Source organism: Panthera uncia, chromosome B1 (genome assembly GCF_023721935.1).
Source record: "Panthera uncia isolate 11264 chromosome B1, Puncia_PCG_1.0, whole genome shotgun sequence".
In the NCBI taxonomy this organism is placed as follows: Eukaryota; Metazoa; Chordata; class Mammalia; order Carnivora; family Felidae; genus Panthera; species Panthera uncia.
Genome location: NC_064811.1, coordinates 42,807,429 through 42,834,921, shown reverse-complemented (window position 1 = coordinate 42,834,921; position 27,493 = coordinate 42,807,429). Strand labels below are relative to the sequence as shown.

Sequence of the window (27,493 nt, the reverse complement as noted above, 5' to 3'; positions counted from 1 at the left end):
ACTTGTATGTTAATACCCCAAGGAAGTTTGGTAAAGTAAAGAGGTTTTTGCACAGAAGGGTTGGGATGATGAACTTCACAGAGCATTTTTCATACCCAAAGATATGAATCAGAGTCACCTGAACTTCTGTTGAACAATTTTTTTTTAAACCACTCAGATGAGATTGCGTTACCTCTGAATAAACAGCTGGAAGGTGTAGCAGAAATAGCAGTGGAACAGAAACTCTAAGACTGAGTCCTAGTTTTGGCTTCGTATTAACTGACGGTATGATGCAGCACAAGTCAATGACTTTCTGGATCTCAATTATTAATAGGAAAACAAGGGAAGGGAACTAGATAGTTTCTAAAGCCTTTACAAACATGTGTCTATTATGTCAGATTCTTCTCAAGAGATGTGGGAGTGAACAAAACATATAAGATCCCTGATCCTATTTGATCACTCATTACTATTACAGAACACAATTTGTAAAACAGACCTATTAATTGACAAACAAATAGGATACATTCAGATGGAGTAAGTGTTTAAGAAAATGAAATAGGTTAATGGTATATAGAGAGATGTGTATTCTTGGGATTAATTATTTATACAGGATGGGTATCGGGAAAACTTCTCTGATTGTTTTTTTTTTTTAATTTTTTTAAGTTTGTTTATTTTGACGGGGGAAAGGTGGAGAGAGAGGTGGGGAGAGAGAGAGACAGAGAGAGAGAATCCCAAGCAGGCTTCGCATTGTCAGAATCCTATGCGGGGTTGTCTCATGAACCGTGAGATTATGACCTCAGCTAAAACCGAGTTAGCCCCTTAACCAGCTGAGCCACCCAGGGGCTCCTGATAAGGTTTCTTCTTTTCTGAGGCCTGAATGATAAGAGTTATCCATACAAAGATATAAGGTAAGAGCATTTTAGGCAACAAGAGTAGCTAGCAGAACAAGGTCCCAAATAATGACTATTCTAGGGATGAGGCATCAATGTGGCTTAAGCATAGTAAATGGAGAGGAAAGTGATTTGAAATGAGGTCTGCATAGTGGGCTGTGGCCAGATCCTATAAGGTATGGTTGGCTATAGAAGGGGGTTGGATTTTATCCTAGTAGTCAGGAGCCATTTTGACCCACTGGATGGTTTTAGGCAAGAGAGTATGTGGTCTGTTTTTGTCTTGGTTTGATTTTAGAGATGATTCAAGGTGCTGGGTGGAGATGGGCTGTGCTAATGGGTAAGAATGAAGTGAAAACACTAAGTATGAGCCAGCTGCAGGAATCCAGCTGAGAGATGATGGTGCAGTGGAGGTTATGGGACGGAGTTGGGACATGTCACAGAGTTTGAGCAAAGAGTGCTTGCTCAGGAGTGGACCTTTATGACTTTTTGATCTATTGGTCTCTAGAAGTTTCCATTATTCTATGCTCCCATCTGAGTTCGCCTCTCTCCCCTCCTACATGTAGGAGATGGTTGAGTGGGGCGAGGAAAGTGGTTTGTGGTTGTGAGACCAATTTGAATTAGCTGCAAAGAGATCACAGACTGACCTTGCATCTGCTAGCATGATGCTTCATCTCAACGAGTCAATGGAATGTCCAATGGGAGAAATATCTTTAAAGGTAAATAAAAGTTGAGAGCAGCTGGTGGTATTGAGACAAACCTGAACCCTCTGACAAGGCAAAGACTCCTTTCTGCTTTCTTTCCCTTTCAAACGTTCCCAAGAATTGGGTACATTCAATTCGGCTGTAGTGGGGGCAGCTGTTTCAAAGGGAATTAAATCCAATTTCCACGACGTTTTGCACACATGCAGATCTTGGCGTTCAAATGATTCATGAGTGCAGTTAATACATGGCAGTATTGTTTTGGAATATTTGGTGCATTATATTTTTAAGAAATGCAGGCTACCTAACTTTTGACTACTTCTACTCAGTCTTCATTTTTATTACAGTCATGTCACTGTAGTGTGGGCTACTTATACCTACAACATAATTATATTCTTTATCAGGCTAAATAGTAAGATAGAATTCTCTTCTTACCATGGCCCAACTAAGGGGATGTGTCCATTTTTGAAGAACTAAGATTTCAAGCCCTAAAAGATCCTAAAAATGCCATGTTCATTTTAAACCTACTAAGAATGTTGTTGGTATCTTTGGGATCTGGCTTTGTCAACGATTTTCTTGCACAAGTGATTCTGCCTAGAATGTCTGGGAGACCTAGAGATTGAATACATTCATTCAGCAGATATTTGAGCCCCTTCCTCAATGCAAGGTACTGTGCTGGACACCGGGGGAATCACAAAACATAACGACATCTCCATCCTCCATCGAACTGACTGTCCGCTTTGAAAGGTTGTGCGGAAAAGATTAAATAGCAGTGCACGAACTAAAAACGCTGTAATAATATAAGACATCCCACAACCAGAGGATAAGATCCAATGACAAATGATGGGTTATAACCGTGCTTCTCAAACTGTTACATGCATACACATCTCTTAGGCATGTTATTGAAATGCACATTGTTTTTTTTTTTTAAACGCACATTCTGATTCAATACATCTGGGGAGGGGTGGGAATGAGCTTCTTGCTGGTGTCAATCAGGGATTAGATCTGAGATCCCAAGACTGTACGATGAGTTTGGGGAATTCACAGCGAATTCACAGGGGCACTACGGGTTATTTTTATATTAAAAAAAAATGATAATGTTCATCATCTGCCGTGTGAGCTGCTAGCAGTTCATAGTTTTGACATTAGGTCAGCTACATTGTTTTAATCTTATATCTTTGCAAATCTGGATTCTTGGCAGTTAGTGTGATAAATATCTAAGCACGGTACAAAAAAAACACAAAACATGTGGAACAGGCAAGGAGGGTGGTGGGGTCCAATCTGATTTCTAAGTTTGAGAAGTTGTGCAGTGCCCAAGAGCCACATACATCCATTAGGAAGTAATTACAATTACATGAAAATAAAACTGTAAATAGCAGTTTTCTTTTAATTTACTGGCACTATTTTATTCAAACAGCTGCTAAATTGCTAGGACACGATTTATTAAGTTGTTTGGCTAGAACTACTAAATGATGAAGAGTATTAGGTATTTCTTCCGGCCAAGGGACCTAATGAAAAAAAAATTGAGAGATACTTAAGATGTTGTGAACAGAGAAAATTTGGAAATCTCTGGGTTAGATAATAGGTGCTATGCATTCAGAGGGGTTTGGAGTGGTCAGCAAAGAACACATGGAGGTTGTAGGACCTGAGTCAGGTCTGCAAGTAAAACAATATGATTGCACTCTCCAGATTAAGAAATGCATGAACATATGCTTAGGTTCACATATTGATTCTAACCCTCCACTTCCCTGTTTTCTTTGGTGCCTCTTTGGATGCACATAGATTTCTACTCAAGATTCCCTTTGTGGGATGCCTGGGTGGCTCAGTCAGTTAGGAGTCTGATTCTTAATTACAGCTCAGGTCATGATCTCATGGTTTGTGAGATCAAGCCCCAGGTCGGGCTCTGTGCTGACAGTGCACAGCCTGCTTGGGATTCTTTCTCTCTCTCTCTCAAACTAAATAAATAAGCATTTTTTTTTTTAATTTTTTTTTTAACGTTTATTTATTTTTGAGACAGAGAGAGACAGAGCGTGAACAGGGGAGGGGCAGAGAGAGAGGGAGACAGAGAATCCGAAACAGGCTCCAGGCTCCGAGCTGTCAGCACAGAGCCCGACGCAGGGCTCGAACTCACAGACCGCGAGATCATGACCCGAGCCGAAGTCGGACACTTAACCGACCGAGCCACCCAGGCGCCCCAAGCATTTTTTTTTAAAGGCTCCCTTTGTGTAGGGCAGTACCGTCGGCCAATAACCCTGTATCAGATTTACCGCCAATGTCTTACAACACGTGCTCTAATCTGGAGAGCGGTACTGGTCTATGAGTTTTGTACCAGTATAGTCCTTCCTTGGTGAATAATGCCAATGCCACCTGACAGTCTTCTGAAAGTCTGCCAACCATGATACATTTCTGTGATTCAAATTTTTCAAAGAATCGTCATTTTCGTTTTCATTGTCCTGGCAGCATTAGTAGTTGTTAAGTAGATTTATTTTTTATTGTCCTCTTTTATTGGTTTTATTGTAGGAAAAAGCCTGTTCTTTTTTTTCCTCCACAGAATAAACTTATCTATGTCTAAACAGTACTCAACATGAACATGTTAATCAAGTTTGTGGTTGGTTTCACTAGTCCTTTTACTCCCTGACCCAAATGGTGTTGAGTTCAGAGCAATAGGCAGTGGGGGGCTGGTACAAAACAGGGGTGAGGTAGAACGGTAAGTGTTACTTAGTGTGGATTGGAAGAAGGAACGACCAGGGAAGCTGGTGGCAGAACTCTAGTGTGAGGTGACTGTGGCAGCAGAAAGAAAAAGAAAGACATGGCTATGATAGTTACTAAAGGGACTTTAGTGCCTGGTTGTACCTGAAGTGAGGCAGAAGGAGGAGGCAGAGATCATGCCAAGTGTCCCGGAGGTCTGGGTGGCTGGGATAATGATGGAGGAATATTGGAAAGCCAAAGAGAAGAACCCATTTTGGAGGGAAGAGGTAAGTTTGGTTTTTGACATAGATTTTAGGTGATGGCAGAACTATGCCATTGCAGTTAGGGCTGGAGATAGGAAGGCAGGGAGCAGAGGTTTGGTCAGGTAAGGGGTAAGAATGGACACATTTTCTGAGGAAGGGTGGGGGTACAAGGCCAGTCACGGTTGATTCTTGGGAAGTATCTAATCTGATAGGACAGCTGGATAAAACAGAGCCAATGAATTAAACAAAGAAGGGAGAGTCAGAATGCTTGGAAGCTAGAAGAAGAAGGCTGTGGAGAGAGGAATAAAAAGTTCCATCTACTGAGTGCCTCACAGATGTGAAGACCGATCTTAGTTTCCCACATGTTGTTACATGGAATGCCCACAATAAATTCTGAGGTGGGTATCACCATCTTCATTTTCCAGGTGAGGAAATCGATGGGCAGAGACACTATGCAACCTGGCTACGGTCATTCAATTAGTAAGTGGAAGGCTTTGCATCCAAGTTCTTAGTTTGAACCCAAAGTGCTTCCTCTTCCCCTAGACCTTTCAAAAATGAAAATGAAGATGTGACCCGTTAGAGCAAAGGGTTGTAATCTTTTGGTCCTTAAAAGCTCCCTGCATAAGCTTCAGGAAGTTTATGAATTCCTAAAGTTATGTGGAAATCCTTGTTGTAACAAAATTAACTGGTTTTTTTGTTTTGATGAAGTGGTCTATACCTTTCACCAGATTTCCAAAGAGATTTTGAATTCTCCCCCGGATTCTCACTGTTTTATAGAGCAGTGAATTGTCAGGAGTTGTGGACTAAACAGGTAGTGAGGAAGACAGAAATAGTATGTGAGATATTCAAGAAATTTGGCTCTGAAAGAAGAATGCTATGGTAGTTCAAAGAGGCTGAAGAGGCGAGTACTATATATATGTTTTTATTATTGGGGAGCTATGAGTCTGTTTGGCAACAGGGGAGAAGGATCCAGTGAAGAGACAGTGATGACATGGGGTGGGAGGGGGCAGGTGCTAACTGAGGAGGAAATCCACCAGAGACGGGGAAAGAGGCTGGCATTCTGTCCTAGGGATGTTGGTGGGCTTTGTACCTCCTGCTAATCATTGCTGTCATCCCATTAGCTGGTTCAATGATATTATAGGAACATTTTCTTTCAGAAATACAGTCTGGAAAAAAGGAGTGTGGGAGAGAGAAATGAAGAACAAGAGAAAGAGAAAGAAGGAGGAAGGGAGGCATATTGGAGGAAGGGAGGGAGGGAAGGAGAAAGGAGGCAGGAAGGAAGAAGAAAAGGAAGCAAACCTATAGTCTTTCTCTAACAAAGAAGCGAGGAGGAGGGGAGGAAAAATTGGGGCTGGAAAGAATATATTCCTAAGCCTGTCTTTATTCTCAAGGGTCAAGACCAATTCCATGACAATGTCTACCTCATGCATCAAGAGGAGGTGGAGACTCCCAAGGACAAAGCCCACACTAAGCCTTCAGTGATGCTCTAAATGAAGAGCCCACTCTGTCTTCCAAGGACAGTCATTTTTGAACTTAGAAGGAGGGGGAGGGGATCCAGCTAGGCTGTTTTTATTACAAAATTCTTCATCTCTTTTTATCTCCTGGGTTTCAGATGCATTTAATTATCCTCACCAAATGCCATATTCTGCTCTTAATGAAAATCCTTTTTTAAAATGTCTTGATGCAAATGCAAATTAAATTTGGTGTTTTGTTTCCATGACTGAAAATACAGAGTACCATGGGCTGTGAGCATTGTGTTTTGGAGCTTGCTTTTAAACAAAAATAGGATTTTATTATTCTTATCAATAGATGTTCACGGAATATCAAAAATCAATTTAGTTCATATTTGCAACGTCTGGGAATTATTAAACAATTCACTGAGGAATCCATAGCTACAGGAGTTTCTGGGGTAGAAAATGTATACACACACACACAATTTTCATTAGCGTGAAATGTATATTCAGGTTCTATGATGTGCTAGGCATTATGCTGTCTTTAATTCGAAGGCCCTTAGAATCAAATAAGGAAACAGAAAGGTAAGCAAATTAATAATTATAATGAAAATAACATTTATTAAGCATTTACTATGTGTCAGGCACTGTTCTAAATGCCTTATAAGTATTACCTATTTAATCCTTACAATAAACTTAAGTTATAGTTGTGATTATTGCACTTATTTTCCGAATGAGGAATCTGGGAGACAGAAGAGTTAAATAGCTCGGCCAAGTTCACACAACTAGTGAGTGATGGCCCACACACTTAACCATAAATGCAGTTATGGAAACAGATGCCCAGGACGGAAGGGGTTGAGAGGAAGGACTAATGGGGGAGGAAGGATGCTTCCTGGTGGAGGTGACCTTCGAGTGGGGTTCTTCAGGATGATGTAGGTGGTGGATTATATAAGCAGAGAAGTCTGAAATAAGAGGGTAAGTTCTAGAACTCAGGCAGTTTGGCATTATGGAGTATGTTGCAGGAGAGGTAAGGGTTGGGTGGGAAGAGAGAGGGAAGAGATGATCAGAAGGCAGATCATGAAAGACCTTGAACGCTGCCCCAAGCAACTTAGACTCTGTCCTGTGGCTTGTGAAAGATTTCAATAAAGGAGAGTCATGGCCATATCTGTAGTCAAAACAGTGAAGCTGGGTATGTGAGTGTCTTATTCTCTGAACTTCTCTGGATTCTTAGTTTTCTGCTTTGGGGGTTTTTAAAAAATCATACTAAAAGAAGAAAAGGCGGGGGAAGGAAAACACTGAAGGAATCACAAAGGTTCATTAAAACAATACAAGTTTAGGAAATTTTAGCTTATTATTGACTTTAACACACCTCCTCTGTGTCCCTTAAATTGATGAGATTAATAAGATTGTTTAATTAATGATTGATAAGATTAATAAAAAATAAATAAGAATAAATAAAAAGAGGGATAGTAAAAATATTCTATAATCAACTTAATTGTCCTTCATGCTTTGGGAAAGAGCATGTTTGTTGAGTGTTTATACAATCATTTATACCTTCATTATAGGTTCTGCCCTCAAACTCAATTCAAAGCTGTATTCTGGGTCCAAATTTCAGTCCTGTACATATTGTGTGATCTATATATTTCCTGACCATGTGCCTCCAGGCCCACGACCTTTCTAGGGACATGCTTTCTTTGAATATACACATTAAATAGTACGTGGCCCCATATGTAGCAAAAATTCACCTTCTCCAAGATTACCAAGGCTTCCCAAGGGGTTTCACAGGCTCTGCGTTCCCTCCTGTTTTGAATTCCAGCTCCCACTGGATTCCTTTCTTTTCCATAATCATACCTGCTGATTTCGGTTTTTTCCCTCCTCAACAAAAGAGCTAGTTTCTTCTTAAGAAGAATTTTGCCTTCCTTCTGGGCCAAGGTAAACTGCAAACAGCTTTTAAAGTAACAATGTTTTCTTTCTTATTACAATAGTAGCTTACAATATTACATGCATTATAATTCCATAGTACATTATAGCTTTCAAAACATTTTCACAATAGAGCAGGTATGATTGTTCACATGTTCGGGGAGAATGGAGGAGGGAGCTAACATTTATAGACTGGCTTTTATGAGCTAAGGATTGTGCTTCCGGCTTTATGGGTTTTAGCTCATTAGCATGTATAATCTAATTAAGCACATTTCCCCAATTATTCTTCACAACAATTTTGCAAAGTAGGCATTTGTATTAGTATCTATTGCTATATACAGATTACACCAAAATTTAGCAGCTTAAATTAGCAATATTCAGGATTTCACAATTCCTGTGAGTCAGGACCCCAGGTATGGCTGAGCTGGGGGCCTCTGGGTCAAGAAACTTTCAAGAGGCTCCAGTTCTGCTGCCGGTCTGGGCTGGAGTCTCATCTGAAGGAAGGGGAAGATCTGATTCCAAGCTCACGCACATGGCTATTTGCAGGCTTTAGTTCCCAACCCAGGAGACGTCTCCCTCCGTTTATGGCCAAGAGGGCCTCCTCACAAATCAGCTCATAACATGGCAGCTAACTCCCCTCAAGGTGATTGAGCAAGAAAGTAGGAAGAGCTCTCAAGTTGGAAGTCATAGTATCTTTGTAACATAAGCTTTGTAACAAAGCTCAGAAGCTTTGAGGATTTCACTCTAGTCTGTTTGTTAAAAATAAACACCGGCTCCAGCCCATATTCCAGGGGGATGGATCATACAAGGGCATGAAGACCAGAGCAAATGATCGAGGGTCCTTGGAGGTTACCTCCCACAGCATACGATCCCCACTTTGCCCTGGGAGAAAAACGGACAGTAAAGAGATTAAGCAACTGGGGCGCCTGGGTGGCTCAGTCAGTTAAGTGTCCGATTTTGGCTCAGGTCATAATCTCACGGTTTGCGGGTTCGAGCCCCACGTCGTGCTCTCTGCTGTCAGCACAGAGACCACTTCGGACCTTCTATGCCCCTCTCTCTCTGCCCCTCCCTCCCCCTTCAGAAATAAATGAACATTTTTTTTTTAATTTTTTTTTTTAACATTTATTTATTTTTGAGACAGAGAGAGACACAGCATGAACGGGGGAGAGGCAGAGAGAGAGGGAGACACAGAATCGGAAGCAGGCTTCAGGCTCTGAGCCATCAGCCCAGAGCCCGATGCGGGGCTCGAACTCACGGACCGCGAGATCGTGACCCGGGCTGAAGTCGGACGCTTAACCGACTGAGCCACCCAGGCGCCCCAACTTTTTTTTTTTTTTTTTAAAGAGCGATAAAACAGCGAGACTGAGGTCTTACAACTGGCATATGGAAAACTCTGCCAGCAGTGAACTCTGATTTTAATGTTCCAAGTAGAAAATATACACCTATTGGCTCCAAAAATTCTCTTAAAAAAGAAAAGAGGACAAAGAGCTAAGCCATAAGGAAACAATTCATAGCAGCAATTTATTGAAAACAAAACAGAACAAAACAGCCCTTCCAGTGACTTCCTGGGGCCAGAAGAGTTCAGCCGCTTTCTTTACTCCCCTGGTTCCCAAATGCTGGTCTACACCTAGGAAACAGTTTTGGCCAGTCTGCAGCAAACCAAAAATAAGAACCATGTAGACTTTTTTTTATAAAGGGAAATATTCCACTGAAAGGGCTTTTTTTTTTTTCTCTTTCTCTCTTATTGTAGTAAGAACGTTTAACCTGAGGTGTACCTTCTAAATACATTTTTAAGTGTGCAGTACAATATTGTTGACTACGGGTCTCCTGTTGTACAGCAGAGATCTAGAACTTACTCTCCTTGCCTAACTGACATACTCACGGAACAACAACTCCCGACTCCCTGTTCCCCCAGACCCCGGCAACCACCATTCTACTTCCTGTTTCTAGGAGTATGACTATCTAGATATCTCAGATAAGCGGAATCATGTAGTATGTGATCTTTTGTGACTGGCTTATTTTCACGTAGCACAATGTCCTCAAGTTTCATCCGTATTGTCGCACGTGGCAAGATGTAGGAAACCTTAAAGTAAAAGGGCTTTCCAAAAAAAGTAAACGGGCTCTCTTTCCTCTTATTTTTATTTGGGGATGTTAAAAGATACTTTTATAATATGCTGGCAGTAATAGGTTGGCAGTTTTTCTAAGAATGTATTGTTCTCCTTTGACAAAATGAATAATACACAATACTCTGAGAGATGCCTCGATTTTACCTGAAATTTGACTGGTTTCTCAAATTCAAGAATTTTGAGGCTTCTGCTCCACATCATAGTTAAATGACCCTGTCTATGGCCCTGATATTCAGAATGATGACCCTGAGTTGGAGATAAGCTCCTCGAATAATAAAGAAAGTGTCAAGTATGTTTAGAACATTTAATGAGGAAAGAAAAGTGAGATTTTATTTATACAGAGTAAAATAAAATTGGTTCCCCCCAAACTTTTTAAAAATAAACTTTAAAATATTACAGTACTTTTAGATTTACAGACGCAAAGATGGGACACAGGGTTCTCTGTACCCCTTCCCCAGCTCCTTTATTGTTAACATCCTACACTCTTCTGATTCATTTGTCACAACTAAAGAACCAGCATTAATACAATACCGTTAACTAAGCTTCACTGTTTACTCAGATTTCACTGGTTTTTCTAAGATGTCACCATTTGTGAAAGATGTAAGGAATCTGAGTTCTAGATCCTTAGGATGTATCTCCAGACCTCTGCAACAGTGATCTTTCTAAAGCACAAATTTTGTGTCTCCACTTTCAGACCCAGAAAATCATTCAGCGGCTCCCAAAGACTGCAAAATTAATCATTATTCAGTAATTACGTACCAAGATTCAGGGATTGTATTATTCACTGGCGAATCAAAAAGATATACACCATGTGTGTTGGGTCTCAAGGGGCTTAGACCTCCCATCTTTCTTTTGACTTCTGGATATATTGTCTTCCTCTGAGAGTGGTTCACTCCATTTCCCATTAAATCAAGTTAGCCACCTGGTTTAGAATCTATGAGTTTTGCAGCTCTGCTCATTACTTTGACCGGCACGAAATAGCTCACAACACAAATATACGTATCTTTTGGAGTGGGACAAATAGGGGGAGAAAGGAAGAGAGAAGCTCTTAATACTGATGCCTGAATATCTTGACAGGGACAGACAGCTGTAGGATATAGGTGGCAGAAAACTGAACAGAGAATCAGAGGGAACACAAAAAGGGAGTGGCCGATTCTACCCAGGAATATTGGATCAGGAACATTTTCTCTGAGGGTACCATTACGCTAAGCCCTTTTTTTTTCTTTAACAAAATTTATTATTTAGCCATTTTAAGTGTACGTTTCAGTGTCACTAAATACATTCAAGTTGTTGGACAACTATCACTAGTGTCCATCTCCAGAACTTTTCATCATCCCAAACTGAAACTCTATCCATTTGACAATAACTGCCCATCCCTCCCCATATATATGTGTATGTATACACATATACATGTGTGTATTATATATATATAATATTCAAATATATATATGTGTGTGTGTGTATGTGTGTGTGTGTGTGTGTGTATCTTCAAAGCTAATAATTTAATTAAAACCTCAGAATGTTAGTGCTTAAAGCCTTTCTGTCTTAATGTGTATAAGTATATTATAATCCCAGGTATCTGTTATACAATTACAGGAGACATAATAATTCACTTCTGGAAAGACAAGTATAATTTTATTTACTAAATAAAGTACTTTGAAAGGATAGACAGAAATATAATTCATTAATATATTATTTGCTCTCTACTATCATAACAGTTGACATTTAGTCTTGGACCAGATATATATAAAAATTAAAGATATGTATGCTGAGAAATAAAGGTATACTGATATGGTACTTATAATAGAAAATGTTTTTGTTTCTTCTATTTTTCAAAAAATGCTGTCTTTATAATTGGTATTGAAAATGTATCCCCATCACATTAGGTAAAATAAGAATTACTGAGGCTCAATTTTGAATACAGATTGAAAATGGACTTAATTCAGAACCTATAAAACCCTCAAATCCATACAGTTCTTAAGTTTAGTAAGCTGAAAACACAGGGAAAGAGGTAACTGGCTTGGCCATCAAGAGGGAGGTTTGAGTGGGAAAAAAAAGGAATTTTGGAACCCAGGAGACACAGTTATGTTAAAAAGTATGTTTGGGCCATAGTTTTTGACCTGACTAAGCTGAGTCGTTCAGGTAGGTGCGTGCTAACTGGAGGTTGTTGTGAGTTGAATTGCGCTCCCCGAGAGATATGTTCAAATCCTAACTCCCGCTATCGAAGAATGTGGTCCTAGAGGGTCTTTGCAGATGAAATCAAGTTAAGATGAACTTAGAGTAGACCCAAAGGCGATGACTGGTGTTCTTATAAGAAGAAGGAAATATGGACACAGAGACACTAGGGAGAATGTCATGTGATGAGAGAGGCAGAGATAGGAGTGATGTGTCTACAAGTCCAAGAAAAACCAAGAATTTCTGGCAACTACCAGAAAGTAGGAAGCAGCAGGGAACAGATTCTCCCCCACGGCCCCCAGAAGGAACCCATCCTGCTGGCAACTTGATTTTGGACTTCTAGGCTCCAGAACTGTTTAAAACCATGCAAGTTTTTGGTAGTTTGTTACTGCAGCCCCAAGAAACTAATACAGATGGAACATGGAGAACAGGGAAGAAGAAAAGTAGACAAAAGACCCAACGAAATAAAGGCATGGGTTGCAAGACAGCCTGGGCAGCTTTTTATGGAAAGATCCTCAGGAACATTCCATAGGTGGGGTTTTAGACTCCAGAACCTGCCATTAGTGACCTATTACTGCTATCTAGTGTCCTTAGGCAAAGTTCAGCTAGACTTTCTATAGCATGAGCTGCATATCTACAATAAGGGGGAATATTTAAGGTCTGAAAATACGCTATTATACATACTTGCTTGCTTTAGGCATTTCTTGAAAAATTAGGAAGACTTTGTCCTCTTATATTCCAAATATGGTAAAAAGAAAGCTGTAATTGGATATGTGCCCTAGGAAAAGCAATAAAAAGAACCTTCTCCCCGCTCATCTTGCTAGAACACAAGTGCTGACTTGGCTGCAGGCTGATGGTAAATTCCTCTGTATCTGTCCCTTACCAAGGAACTCATATAGCGCTGGGACCTAGGATGACTGGGTGGAGTGGAAGGACAATGAGTGGTCCCCAGGGAGAAGCTGAATGCTAGAAATGATAAGCTGCCTTCTAAGGAGAGTGGGTCTGATCAGCTGCCTTGATGAGTGAGATGAATTCAGGAGGGGAGCACCCAATATCCTCCTGAGCAGGGTTCAACTCCCCTCCAAATGAGTATTGAACAAGTATTTGAAAAGTATTGGTTATGAAGTGGCCTCAGGTTATTCAGTTTTACTGGAGAAAAGTTGGGGGACAGGCAGACACTTGCATGTCTCCATCTAAAATGGACAGCCATCATATGACAGCCATCATAAAATGAGCTTTTTGTATGTGTCAGGCACAAGGCTAAGTAATTTATGAACAAGATTAGTTTTGATCTGCAAGTCAACCCTAGAAGGTAGACATTATTATTACTGTATATGATAGATAGGGAAGTTGAAACTCTGAGGGGCTTAGCAACATACCCAAAGGCACATGACCATATAAGTGGTGGGGCTAAAAATGGTAACCAAACTTCAAAGCACCACTGGCTCAGAAGATGACTTAATCAGGAGAGTGATGAAGGACAACATTGGAAAGGAGAAGTGGCATCAGGTTTTAGACAGACTTGGGTGTCCCAGTAAGCACTTTGGACTTTGCAAGTAACAAGAACTAACTGAAAAATTTTATGCAGAGAAATCAGAGTGCCCAGCATGTGACAGGTCTTTCAGAAATATCTGTTGAATGGACACAATCAAGCTGTGGTTTACAAGCTCTGGAGAACAGATTGTGGGAATGCAGGGCTGGAGCAAGAGAGGCCAAATAGGAGGCTGGTGAATAAACAAGGTGAAAAAGAGGTGAAATTTCTTAGCATACCACAGTGTCCCTAATGAGCTTCTCCCCCTCCTTTTTTTTTTTATTTAAAAAAAAATCTTGCAGATTTGAGCAAGGGTGTGTGTGGAATGACCCATGGCCTCCTGTACCCCGCCCAACTCATCCTAGAATATTTAAAACCCATATTTCCAGTATCAACAACATGAATCTTGGTTCATGGAGAACTGACAGTCCACCGTGGAGCCAAACGGAACAGAACTCAGATTTATGCCTCATCTTGTATACTTCCTTCTTTTCACTCTATATCTAGTCCTTTCTGTTGGGTAAGTGGCTGAGCTTAACACCCGAGTGTCATGTCTCCGCTTTGTCAGGCAAGCAGTAAACACAGGTGTTTCACATTGCTATTTGGTGGGTTTTCTTTCCTCCCAAACCTCTCCAGCTTGGACTCCAGCTACCTGCATATTGGTAAATCCTATCTACCAGCCCTTCCCAATGCCTTGCATGTCCCAGAGTATGGTATACTTACCCCACATTTATGCCTTTTCATATGTTGTTTCTTCCACCTGGAACTCTATGTCTTCACTTATTTGATTCATGGATTTGCCATTAATCCTTAAAGATCCAACTCACGTTTCACCTTCTCTCTAGGGCCTTTTCAGAGGTCCTGCTTGCTCATCTTCCAAGACCAAGATTGTCTTCCAAGACGCATTGTCTTCTTGGTGCTCATGTCGACATTTCTTTAATTACACTGGTGTGCATAAAGCCTTCACACCAGGTCATATCATGTCATCACGGTCCACAGGCCTGTTCGTGCACTCAACAAACATTCATTGAAAACCTACTATGTGCTAGGCAATGGGTGCTGCAGTAATTTAATACTTGTGATATGGGAGCTCTCACTTCTAGAAATCCGTATGGTTTCATTGCATGTTTGTTTTACTATTCTACAATGTTTTTTATAAGTATTAACAGCTCCCTTACATAGCCTTCTTTGGATTTGTGGACAGTGGAACCAAAGCAATGTCAGGAGCATAGAAATCGTTGGTCCGTGTAAAGTGGCCCAAAATGGCTCCATTATTCTGCTTTCATGCACTGTAGCTAAATACAAATTTCCCGTAAAGCATCTTTATTTGTTCAATCAGCTTGTTTCTGATTATAAAAGCAATATGGTGAGTATGAGTTAATGAACAAATACAAAAACACGTAAAAAAAAAAACTAAAGCCATCTATAACGAAAGCTGTCATAAACTGGGTGGCTTATAAGCAACAAACATTTATTTCTCATAATTCTGGAGGCGAGGAAATGCAAGATCACGACGCTGGCAAATTCAGTGTTTGGTGAAGTCCACTTCCTCCTAGCACCTTCTGTGTGTTTGCCTCTTTGCCTGCATCGGGCTCTGCGCTGACAGTGCGGAGCTTGCTTGTGATTCTCTCTCTCTCTCTCTCTCTCTCTCTCTCTCTGCCCCTCCCCTACTTGCTCTCTCTCTCTCAAAATAAATAAATCAACTTTTTCAAAAAGTATATAAAATTACAATAAATTATATTTAAAAAATGAATACACAAACCCATCACTCTCTAGATAGTTTTCTGCATTTACCCTAAGGTTACTTACATCCCTGGTGTTTGTGTGATGGAAATCCTGGAGAAGGGTATGCCACTCTACATCCCTTCCCACCTCCATGTGCACTGACTTCACAGTGGTGGCTTGAAATTGGCCATCATGGGAGGATTTGCTCCTTAAAAATCGGCGGATATTTTAAGTAGGCTCTTTTTTCTCCCTGAAGAACAGATTGTTAAAATTTACCAGGAAGCAACCGTTGGTCACAATGACTGGGGCCACTCATCTTCTACCCCTCCCACCCTCACCATGTTTTAGTAGCACTGTCCCGCCCCTTGTGCCATCTGGTTGAAGGCTGATGACAGCTTCTCCTCACAGCTAACACCTGGATTCTTGTTGGTTCTCCTCTTCTGACCACATCTCTCAGAATAGTCCCTTCATTAAACTCACTTCAGTTAAACTCGTTTGAGTGCATCATCTATTTTGTACTGGATACCTGACTGATGTCAGGGAGCCATGGCCAGAGACTGGTAGCATTTCCCAAAGTGCCACTGATGGAAGACGAATACCATGAAGTGGGGACACTTTTTTAAGTTTAAAAAGATTCATTGGTCCAATAAGTTTAAGGAAGAAAGGGTCTGACCAAATTAGGACATTGTTTTCTTTACTCAGAGACCTTAATATAGCTAATATTCATTGTGAATAAGACTTTAAACTTTTTGGCCAATTTTTTTTTTTCTAAAATACATCTTCTGGGGGCACCTAGGTGGCTCAGTCAGTTAAGCGTCCGATCTCAGGTCATGATCTCGTGGATCTGGTTCGTGGGTTCAAGCCCTGCATTGGTCTCTCTGCTGACAGCTCAGAGCCTGGAGCCTGCTTAGAATTCTGGGTCTCCCTGTTTCTCTGCCCCTCCCCTGCTTGTGTTCTCTCTCTCTCTCTCTCTCTCAAAAATAAATAAACATTAAAAAAATCTAAAATTCATCTTCTGCAAGCAATTTTCCAAGAAACGCTCCCATGGAGTCATTGTAGAAATGCAGTATTTGGACCTACATTGGAAACTGACCTAAAAGGGAGGATTCTTTAAGAGTCCTTACAGTAAGGTTTTATTTTTCTAAACTAATTGAGCTGATGCTGCCATTTCTATAAATATATGGTAACATCTTTTTTAGCCATTGGCACTGTAGAAGAAGTCCCATACACCTAAGCACAAAATTTAAATGTCTAAAGATTATCCCTGTGAGCAATGGAAATCAATTTAAACCCTTTGGGACGGAAAGCATTTTTAAACGTACGATGGCTCTAGGGCGCCTGGGTGGCTCAGTCGGTTAAGCATCCGACTTCAGCTCAGGTCATGATCTCACAGTCTGTGAGCTCGAGCCCCGAGTCGGGCTCTGTGCTGACAGCTCGGAGCCTGGAGCCTGCTTCCGATTCTGTGTCTCCCTCTCTCTGACCCTCCCCCATTCATGCTCTGTCTCTCTCTGTCTCAAAAATAAATAAACATTAAAAAAAAAAAATAAACGTATGATGGCTCTATGATGTATGTATGATGGCTACTTGAAACATTTGTCAACAGGGGCGCCTGAGGGGCTCTACGGGTTAGGCGACCGACCTCGGCTCAGGTCATGATCTCACGGCTGTGAGTTCGAGCCCCGCGTCGGGCTCTGCGCTGACAGCTCGCAGCCTGGAGCTGCTTTGGATCCTGTGTCCCGCCCCCCTCCCTCTGCCCTTCCCCTGCTCACGCTCTGTGTCTCTCTGTCTCTCAATAATAACTAAACATTAAAAAATTTTTTTAAAAAAAGAAAAATTTGCCAACACAGTTTGGAGGTCAGTAGCTGGTGATGTGCCCCCACATTTAACGACTCCAAACCGCTGGTTTTGCGTTTTCATGTGTGTGCTTTAGGTATTTCTTCTTATTTCGCTCTGTCAGGTTGTCAGCCATCATAGCTGCTAATTGTCAATGTGTCTAATTCCAGCTACCCTCCTGCTTCTAATCTTCTCTAATGTGGGACTCCGGACATCCCAGCTGGCTGGAACTGTGTAAGCAGCAGCAGGGGACATTTATTTTCTGTATTCGAGTTTGATAAGGTTACCAGATAAATGGCTTTTGCAGAAGAGATGTAATAGACCAAACTTTAGCCCAAATTTAAGCTAACCCAAAACTCAGTTGAGTTGGTTCAATTGTCATACACATGGATAGCAAATTGTAAATGTAAAATGATAAATTCCAGTAAATGGGATATGTTTTGTGGAAATTAACCCTTTAGAGTGAAGTTTCTATTTTCACAAGATACCTTCCAAAGTACTGACAACTCTTCATTATTTGGTGAAACTAAGTCTATTTTCTTGACAACAATTTTGTGAATTTCATGTCAGACAAATTAATGCTGAAGGGAAAAATAAATGTTCACTTTCTGCCTTTTTTTTTTTTTTTTTTGGACTGGCTTTTCAATCCAGGATTGAAATCATCTCTGTGGGATGACAGCTCAGAGAACCCAAACATCTGAAGGAGAGAGAACACAAAATCACAAGAGAAACCCCCAGGAGCTCTGAAAAGGCACCCGCCTGAGGCAACACACACTTACATAAGCTTCCATTATGCATGAAGTTACAGAGGATTTTTGCAATGGCTCATGGGAGACCTATTTACATGGATTTTGTTACAGAAGCTAACCACATTTTGAGCCAGGCAGAGTGGTGCCTGATGTTAAATAAATAAATAAACATGTCCTCATGAAAAAACATCTTTACCAGTAAGGAGTGGTCACCCGTGTGACTCATGACCTTGAAGCTGTATCTGGACTTGATGAAGGATAGTCGTTAGTCCAGCTCAAGGGCTGATTACAGTTATTGATTTCTAGAGAGGTGTCATTTTTTGGTTAATGCTGGGAATGTGGAGTGAGGCCTAAGTGCGCGCACACACACACACACACACACACAGATATGTTTATTTTGTTTTTTCTTACTTTTATATACTATTTATTTGGGAGAAGAATTTTGAAAGAGCTTTCAGTTGGTTGAAGGAGACTGCTTTCTTTTTTAAAAATTTTTATTGAAATGTTTTATTTATTTTTGAGAGAGAGAGAGACAGAGTATGAGCTGGGCAGGGGCAGAGAGAGAGGGAGGCAGAATCCACAAAGCAGACTCCAGGCTCTGAGCTGTCAGCACAGAGCCCGATGTGGGGCTCGAACCCGTGACCCACGAGATCATGACCTGAGCCGAAGTCAGACGCCCAACCGACTGAGCCACCCAGGCGCCCCGAAGGAGACTGCTTTCTCAAAAGTTGATATTCAGCTTCTGGGTGAAAAGAATCTAATTTAGACTAAATACAAGGAAACTTGAGGTAAGGTTAGTTAGGATGGTACTAACAATGATGATAATGACCACTGCTATTTATCAAGTTTCCATTATGAGCAGTTTACTAGATACCTTCTATTCATTTATATTCATAATCCTTAGAAAATCCTGTGTTAGCCCCATTTTACAGATAGCCCAACAGTCAAATGAATCAAGTTTCCACATCAGTGAAGGGGCAGAGCTGGGATTCAAACCTCAAACCCCCTGGACTGGTTTGCTCTTCTGCTTGATCAGCTCCTCCAGCCTGTCACATTGTAGGTGTATGGATTCAAGCATTTAACACCTCGGTCCCGGATTACAGCCGAGGTCCCTTACGTGGCTGCCCCGCAGCTGGCTTTCCCACCTATGATCCGATAGCCATGGTGTCGCTGTCTTGTCTCCCTACAGCGCAGTTCTTCGTTCAAACCCTACCCTTGGCAGATGGAGCCTGATCTCAGTAGCCTGACAGTCAGAGACATCCAGGACTCGGCTGCAACCAGTTTTCTGCTTGCGTTTCCCATCTTTTCCTACCACATTCTTGTGCTTTGTCCGTCTTAAAGCATTTGACTTCTCTGTCCACCTGTCCACTTGACTTCCCTGTCCACTCATCCTATTGGTACCGTTTTCTCCATCTACAGTATCTTCCGTCATGTCTTCATATCTAGATTGTACCTGCCCCGCATGGCCAGGTGGTCCTGCATGACACCTCCTCTGATCCCCCAGCTGGAAAAGATCCTTCCCTCCTTTGAGCTTCTGTGACAATTTGCATATGCATCTTTTATGGGCATTATCGCTGACTACCCAGAGCACTAATTTTTAATGACCAATTCCTGTCTTGGTATACTATGGGGGACCATGCCTGCCATGTTCAGCAAAGAAACCTCATCTTCACGTTCAGCATATCGTAAGCTCCTAATAAATAGCTACACACATGGATGAAAAGATTTTTTTTACTGCAAACATAGAACCTCTTTTTGTTGAAATGCAACCTACATGCACAAACAAGAGAAAATGATATGCAGAGCAATTAATTATTACAAGTAAATATATCCACAAAACTATGACCCAGGTCAAGAAATTGAACATTAAATGCATCCCTGTAAGTTCTCTTTTTTCCTTCTCATTATTACTTACTTCCTCTTTCCCAGAGTTAGCCACTGCTATGACATCTAATACCACAGATTAGTGTGACTGTTTTTAAATTTTATGTAATGTACTTGTACATATGTATTCTTTTGAGAGATCTATCCAAATGGTTGCATGTGGCTGTAGGTTGTTTATTTTCATTGCCAAATAGTATTCCACTGTGTAAATATACCTAGGTTTATTTATTCTTTCTACTCTTGATGGGCATTTGAATTGAGACATTGGGTGTTTTTTTAATTTTTAATGTTTATTTTTGAGAGAGACAGAGCATGAGTGGAGGAGGGGCAGAGAGAGAGGGAGACATAGAATCCGAAGCAGGCGCCGGGCTCTGAGCTGTCAGCACAGAGCCCGATGTGGGGCTTGAACCCACGAGCAATGAGATCATGACCTGAGCCGAAGTCGGACGCTTAACCGACTGAGCCAGCCAGGCATCCCGAGACATTGAATCTTGATGGACATTCTGGTTTGGGACTATTACAAATAATGCTGCTATGAACATTCTTCCATGGTGTTTGCATTTCAGTAATGATTATGGTATTGAGTTTAACACAAACCAAATTGATTTCAGAATAAACTGTGATATATATGAGTAGTTAAAATATTTCCAACATTGTGTCGGAAAATGAACAGCATTAATGTAAGTGAAAGGAGTACTGAAAGAGAAATTCAACACCCAATCAAAAGGGTTTTAAATACCAAGGCATCTGGGAGTTAGCATAAGCCCATGCATGAATGCCTGCAAGGTAATGATGGTAAGAAAGAGAACCTCAGAGCTGTCTCAGATCATGTTCTGTGCAGCAAAAACTATGCCTGCGTGTCATTCAGTACAGACATCAAACTGAAATTCCGCCCAAGGACAAATCATATATTGTTTTAGTTACATCTTAATAACCTTATTAGTGAGAGAGGGATTCCTGCTCAAGGGTCGTGGGGATGGTTGCACACTGGACACATGAGGACCAGTAGGAGTTTATTAAGCACATACACTCACAGAGTGGAGTAGGAGGACCCCCATACTCTGCAGGACCACACAGGGGCTGCACTCAGGAACGTTTAAACAATTAGGGGCTGTGAGATAGGCTTTGTAACATCAAGAGGGCAGGGTGACTCCTGCTTCCCATAGGAGGATGTGATTGGCTTGTTTAAATAATTCTGTAGGCTGGGGCGCCTGGGTGGCTCAGGCGGTTTAGCGTCTGACTTTTGATTTCCGCCCAGGTCATGATCTCACAGGTGTGGGTTCAAGCCCCATATTGAGCTCTGCACTGACAGGTCGGAACCTGCCTGGGGTTCTCTCTCTCTCTCTCTCTCTCTCTCTCTCTCTCTGAAAATAAATAAACTTTAAAAAATATTTAAATAATTCTGTGGCTGAGAGGAAACAACCCACTGCTCAGAGATAAGTGGGAACGGTACCTGATGTCTGGACAGGAGAGACTGTCACTGGAGCAGAGAGGGGAAGTAACTTGCACTTAAGCACTCAAAGCCCTCCTTTTTGTTCTAGATGTCAACGCAGTACAGAATATTGGGCCCTAATATTAGGCATTATACCACATATATGCACGAAGAATGTTGAGGACAGGACCTGAGATGTGATCAAATTCAGCAGCAAAAGCATAGGAGATGCCCCTCTGGGGGACCCCAGATAAGAGGTTTTCAAAGGTAATTTGAAATTTTTTAAATTTTCAGTGCTTTACATTCTTGCCTTTCAAAGTCTATCTGAATGGTTTCCTCCTCACCCCCCCCCCCCCCACCCCAAAGAGTCCGGGTAAGTGCTGTGAGCAGAAAATATAACTAGTTTCTAAGAATGGAGAACATGTGTGTATGTGTGTGTGTGAATGGAGAACACATGTATGTGTGTGTGAGAGAGAGAGAGACAGAGAGAGAGAGACAGAAAATTTAATATATATATTTTAAGTTGATTAGTGTGGATTTGGCATATATCCCATGTCCTCATTATGAGGGCTTTTTCACATGATAATTATAGTACTATTCTATGTCTTTGCCTTTGATCTGAGACATTGTTAATAAGCTTATTGAGGGCAAAAATAAAATCTTCATGTTTTTCCCAGGACCTCGGAGAGTGGTTCTGTCTGAAACATGAATGTCAGTTCAGCGCGTAGGGCAGAGCATAGTGTAGGTAGATGCTTAGCAAATGTTGCAACATATGCTGCCAGTCATTCTAGAACCTTCTAGTGTGGTCCATAGATCAGCCGCATTGGGGCTTGTTAGCAATGCCATCCTTCCTGGGTGTCCCCAGACCTACTGAGTCAGAAGATCCTCAGGTGATTTATATTCTCATTAAAGTTTGAGAAGCATTGATGTAGGAGACCATCCTCTCCTGAGGACACCTTCTCATTGCTGTCAGGACAGCTTCCATCATGATTCAGGATGTTCCCTGAAAACAAGGAAGTGCTTAGGAAGCAGACATGTCTTCCCACCCCATGCACACCACTCTGGTGCAATTGAAAACAAATTGACTATAGTAGTATGACCAAAAAAAAGAAAACGAATTGAAAGACCCAAAGATTTCATCAGCATATGCATTGAATTTCTTCCTTCAAGCAAAAAAGAAAAGGAAAATGGCTTGGGAAAAGGCAGCAGGAGAAGGAGACATGAAGAAACCTTTGGTCGCCGCAAGTTAGGATGCAATCCTGCCTTACGATGTCCCCATGCCTGGGATTTGATCCTTGTAAAGTGAAGAAATCTTGACAGACTCGCTTCTCGTTTCCACTTCTCTTCTTCAAGTCTTACTTGTATAATGTTTTGTTTTGATTTACATAGTGTCTGGCTCCAAGATGTTTGGTGTCAAACCAGAAACTCGCTGGGAGGACAAAATTAGACAAGGGAAAAGTGAGAAAACAAGAGCTTGGAGGCTTTCCCTCTGGGGTAGGGAGGATATGCTCAGGGAGCTACTCACAGGCCACTTTTCCTTTGGCCCCAAACTTGGTCTCCCAAGGCAAAAGTGTACCTCTGACTCATCTTGCTCACGATAAGGTCAGTCCTTACAAAAGTTCCAGATGGTAACATGAAGGTCCTAGAAAAAAACCCTCCAGGTCCAGTACTCCAGCACACCCTCAACTTCAGCTATTTGAGAAATAGTCGTATGTATTTTTGGTCATGTCAGCACTACGTCTTTACTATCATTTACCCAATACTTTTCTTTAAATCAACTGACTTTTAAGCAAATAAACCTAGGAGTGCTTGGGCGGCTCAGTCAGTTAAGCATCCGACTTTGGCTCAAGTCATGATCTCATGGTCCATGAGTTCAAGCCCCGCATCAGGCTGTGTGCTGACAGCTTGGAACCTAGAGCCTGTTTCCGATTCAGTGTCTCCCCCTCACTCTGCCCCTCCCTCGCTTGCACTCTCTCTCTCTCTCCCCAAAATAAATAAACATTAAGAAAAATTTTAAACAAATAAACCTAAATAATTCCTGCATGTACTTGGAATTATTTATCAAAAAATTTATTTTAAAAGGGCAGTTTTAATAGAGTCATGAATAGAAAACCAGAACCACTTGTTCTAAATGAGAAAAATAAATGTAAATGCAGACCTACCGTCATTAAATTCCAGCCGGATGGTGGTGCCTCATAAAAGCACAGAGACTGAAGTCTGCTTTGTCTTTGTTCAGAAAGTGGGATGGTCGCTGCCCTCATGGATTTTACATTTCAGTGGGGAACAGAGGCAAGCAAAAACAAACCTAAATGTATAGGGCAGTGGTAAGGGTTATATAGGAGCCCAGGAAACAAGACCTGTGAATCGCCCAGCACTGTGCCCAGCTCAGACAGATGCTCAGTAATGTTTCCTACACTGTCCCCAGGCTTTAAATATCTTCTGTGATCCCTAAGAAGACTCAGGAATGTGGTGTGATCATGCTTATTTTATAGATATTGAAAATGAGGCCCTGAGGAGTTAAGTAATTTGTGGACTCCCACTGTTAATAAGGGTCAAAGTTACTACTTGAACCCAGCCTAAAGAACCTTCTAGTAGATGCTCAACTTCTCCAAATTACTGTTATTCACAGTCACTTCCACCCCCTGGTCCTCAGAGAGGCCTTAACCATGACTCTGGCACATGTATTAGAATCATGCTTGAACTCACCCTGTTTATTCTATTATCTTTGTTTTCATTTTTCATCGGAAGCTGTGCTGTTGGGAAATCACGGGGTACTTACTTTAATGTTTCATGGCCTTGAGCATCAGGAAGTTTTTTTTCTTGTTTTTAATATACATGATAGTAAATTCCAGCTTTAATAACTTATGAGAGCTGTTAATATTACCTTTCAGGTGACACTGCATCTAAATGATACCATTCAAACTGTTCAGTGGGGCAATAAACAGATCTTGGGCCTTGCTTTGGGAAGTTATGAAGAATTTGTATGCAGAGAAAGTCTGCTTTCCCGGGAAGGAGAATTTAGAGTCAAAATCAAGTGGTTCCAAGGGAACCTGGACACTCATTCATTCATTGAATTTAAAAGTTGGCAAACTATGACCCTCAGGCTAAATCCATCCACGTACCTGTTTTTGTAAATAAAGTTTTATTGGAACATAGCCACGCCCTGTTTTTGTATTGTCTACGGCTGCTTTTATGCTACAGTGGTAGAACTGAGTTGTCATAACAGACACTTAGGCTCTGCAAAGCTAAAAATATTTATTTTCTGCCTCTTTACAGGAAAAGCTTGCTCATCTCTGATTAAATTAATTGTTCAGCGAACCTGTTTTGAGCACTTACTGTTAGCCCCACATAGTGCCAGATAATGATGACACAGGATGGGTCAGAGAGACTTCTTGCCTAGGAAGCTCACAGACAAGTGCAAGCATCTGAGGTTAACTGTGGAAAGGATTTTGTATCCTGTGAAAAAGTTAGGGGAGGCTTGAGAGACCAGAGGAGCAGGGTCATAGGAGGTGGGGATGTTCACAGACTCTCAAGAATGTCGGGTTTAATATAGATAATGAGAAGCCACTGAAGTATTTTCAGCAGGTTGGTCAGATTTACCTTTTGGGTAGGCGAAGCTTGGTGGCAGTGTGAGGAAACCGTTTCATTTGTTAGGCGAGTTCGTTTTAGATAACTGGTTGCACAGGACATTGTTATTTGGCATTTCCACCCCCCCCCACACACACACACACCATGTTCTTGGTGATATTGATATATAGCACAAACACTTACATGGGATTATATTAAGAAGTTTCATTAACATCAATGACTAGATCATATTTACCTGAAACAAAAGTGTTCGAACCACATACACATACTGAGAATTCTTAGGTAAATAACCTCAGCCCAAACTGCTCCTCTCACACTTTATGCATTTTATGGACCAGCCCAACCTTGCTTCCTTCCTCCTCATACAGCTGAGTCTTGGAGTTCACCAGGAATCCATCTGAGGATTTCTCAGCTGAAACCCCTTGCCCACCTGTCAGCACAGGCTCTCATTCTCTGCCCTCTGTGCCCTAAAAAGACAGCGGCCATCAGAAGCTGTGGGCTGCCTGCCCACCATCTACCCAAAGCACTCTTATCACTAAAACTGTCTGCTCTCACTAGAAGAAAAGGAAGCATATTGATTTCTGCTGGTGCTAACATTCTCATTTGGGGGATTTCTGTATTACCAGAGAGTTACTTACTAACCCCATGGTTCCTGTTTAACTTAGACCACAGTCCAAGTCTGCTGTCTGCCCTCTTGAAGTTATAACCCTTGCCCCAGTCCAAAGCAAGATCAGAAATGAGGAGACCAATTAGGAATCTACTGCAATACCCTGGATGAGAAATCCCGAAGGACCAAACCAAGGCAGAGGTCAGATGGAGAGGAGAGGCGGGACTCAGGAAATAAATGAGGTATAGAGCTGGCAGGATTTGGTGGGTAGTTGGACCTAAAGGGTGAGAGACAAGCTTCATGTTTCTAGTTTGAGTGTTGAGAAAGGTGGTACCATTCCAAGAAACAGTAAATATAGAAATAAAATTAGGTTTTAGGGGAAGATACAAAGTTGAATTTTGAATATGTTCTTTGAGGTATCTATGGGTATCCAAGTGGAGATTCCAATTAGGTACATGCGTCCGAATCTGGTGAGAAGTCATGACTTGGGGTACAAGCGTGGGACTTGTAGTTCATAGGAGGTAGTGAAAATTATGAACCTGAATGAGAATGCCCACTGGGGATAGGCAGAGGAGAAAGAGCCAGAAAATGAGGACAGTGCTCTGGGGAACCAAAATGTCTATGGAGAACACAGAGGATGAAGTGCTCATGACAGACTGAAGAATGGGTACCAAATGAGGGGACCCAGGATAATTTATAGAAACATTATATACATTGTATAATACCATGCCTTTTAATGCAAGCTGGTATCTAGAAAATGTAAAAGTGGTTTGTAAACTATAGAACATTCTAAAGATATAGGATATTATTACAAGCTTGTAGTTTGATTTTATGCAGTGTTTTATAACTGTATATGTGCTTATATATTTGCGGATGTAAATTATATATATACACACACATATATATATATATATATATATATATACATAATGATTGGAGATTGAACAAAAGCAGATGGAAGTTGGAGGGAAAGTCCTTGAGAGAAAGGAGCCGCAATAGGAGATGCTGAGGAGAGGAGCAAAACTGAACAGCTAGAAGTCTGTGGAAGCTAAGCAGAGTCTTAGCTATTGTCCAACACAGGGGCACAGGCTTGGGGGTTTGTATCCCACCAAGTTGGAGGAACTTGGTAAAAGCTTGAGGATTCCCTTTTTTTTCTTCTTCTAAATCTTTTATTCTGAACTAATAATAGATCACAGGAAGTTGCCGAGACCGGTCCCATGTATACTTCACACATTTTCTCCCATGGTTGTATCTTCTGTAACTGTATCACGATGTCAAAACCAGAAAATCAACATTACAGAATGTGTGCAGTTCAGTGGCATTTTATCACAGGTGGAGATTTATGTAACCACTACTGCAATCAAGACACAAAACCATTCCATCACCACAAAGAGCTCCCTCGCGTTACCCCTTTATAGTCATGCCCCCCACCACTATCTCACTATCTCTAATCTTGACAATAACTAATAAGCTCTCAATCTCTATAATTTTGTTATTTTGAGAATGTCGTATATATGGAACCAGATAGCATATAGCCTTTTGAAACTGGCTTTTTTCCACTCAGCATAATGCTCTCGAGATCTACTGAAATCATCGTGTGTTTCAATAGATCCAATGGCTCCATTTTGTTGCTGAATAGTGTTCCATTAGCCATTCACCTAATGAAAGACAATTTTGCTTGTTTCAAGTTTCCATTTTATTACAAGTATTCAAGTATTATGTTTCATTATAAATAAAGCTGCTATGATCTTTTGTGTACACAGAAAATTTCACTTCTCTGGAATAAATGTTCAGGAGTACAATTACTAAATATGGTTTTCTTTTTGGAATACCATGACAGCCGTGCTTTGGTAGTAAAATCTATGTTCCAGGACTAAGTAACAGCCTTAAAACTTAGGAAAAAACTGAATAAGATCACTCTAAAAAAGCTTAACATCTCTCTAACAAAGCTTAA

General features: G+C 41.1%; 1 pseudogene; it reads right to left on the bottom strand.

Annotated features, from left to right (window-relative positions):
* Positions 1-19,460, bottom strand: part of LOC125922345 (mitochondrial-processing peptidase subunit beta-like) — a 155,435-nt pseudogene extending 135,975 nt beyond the window's left edge.
* Between the last annotated feature and the right edge of the window lie 8,033 nt (positions 19,461-27,493).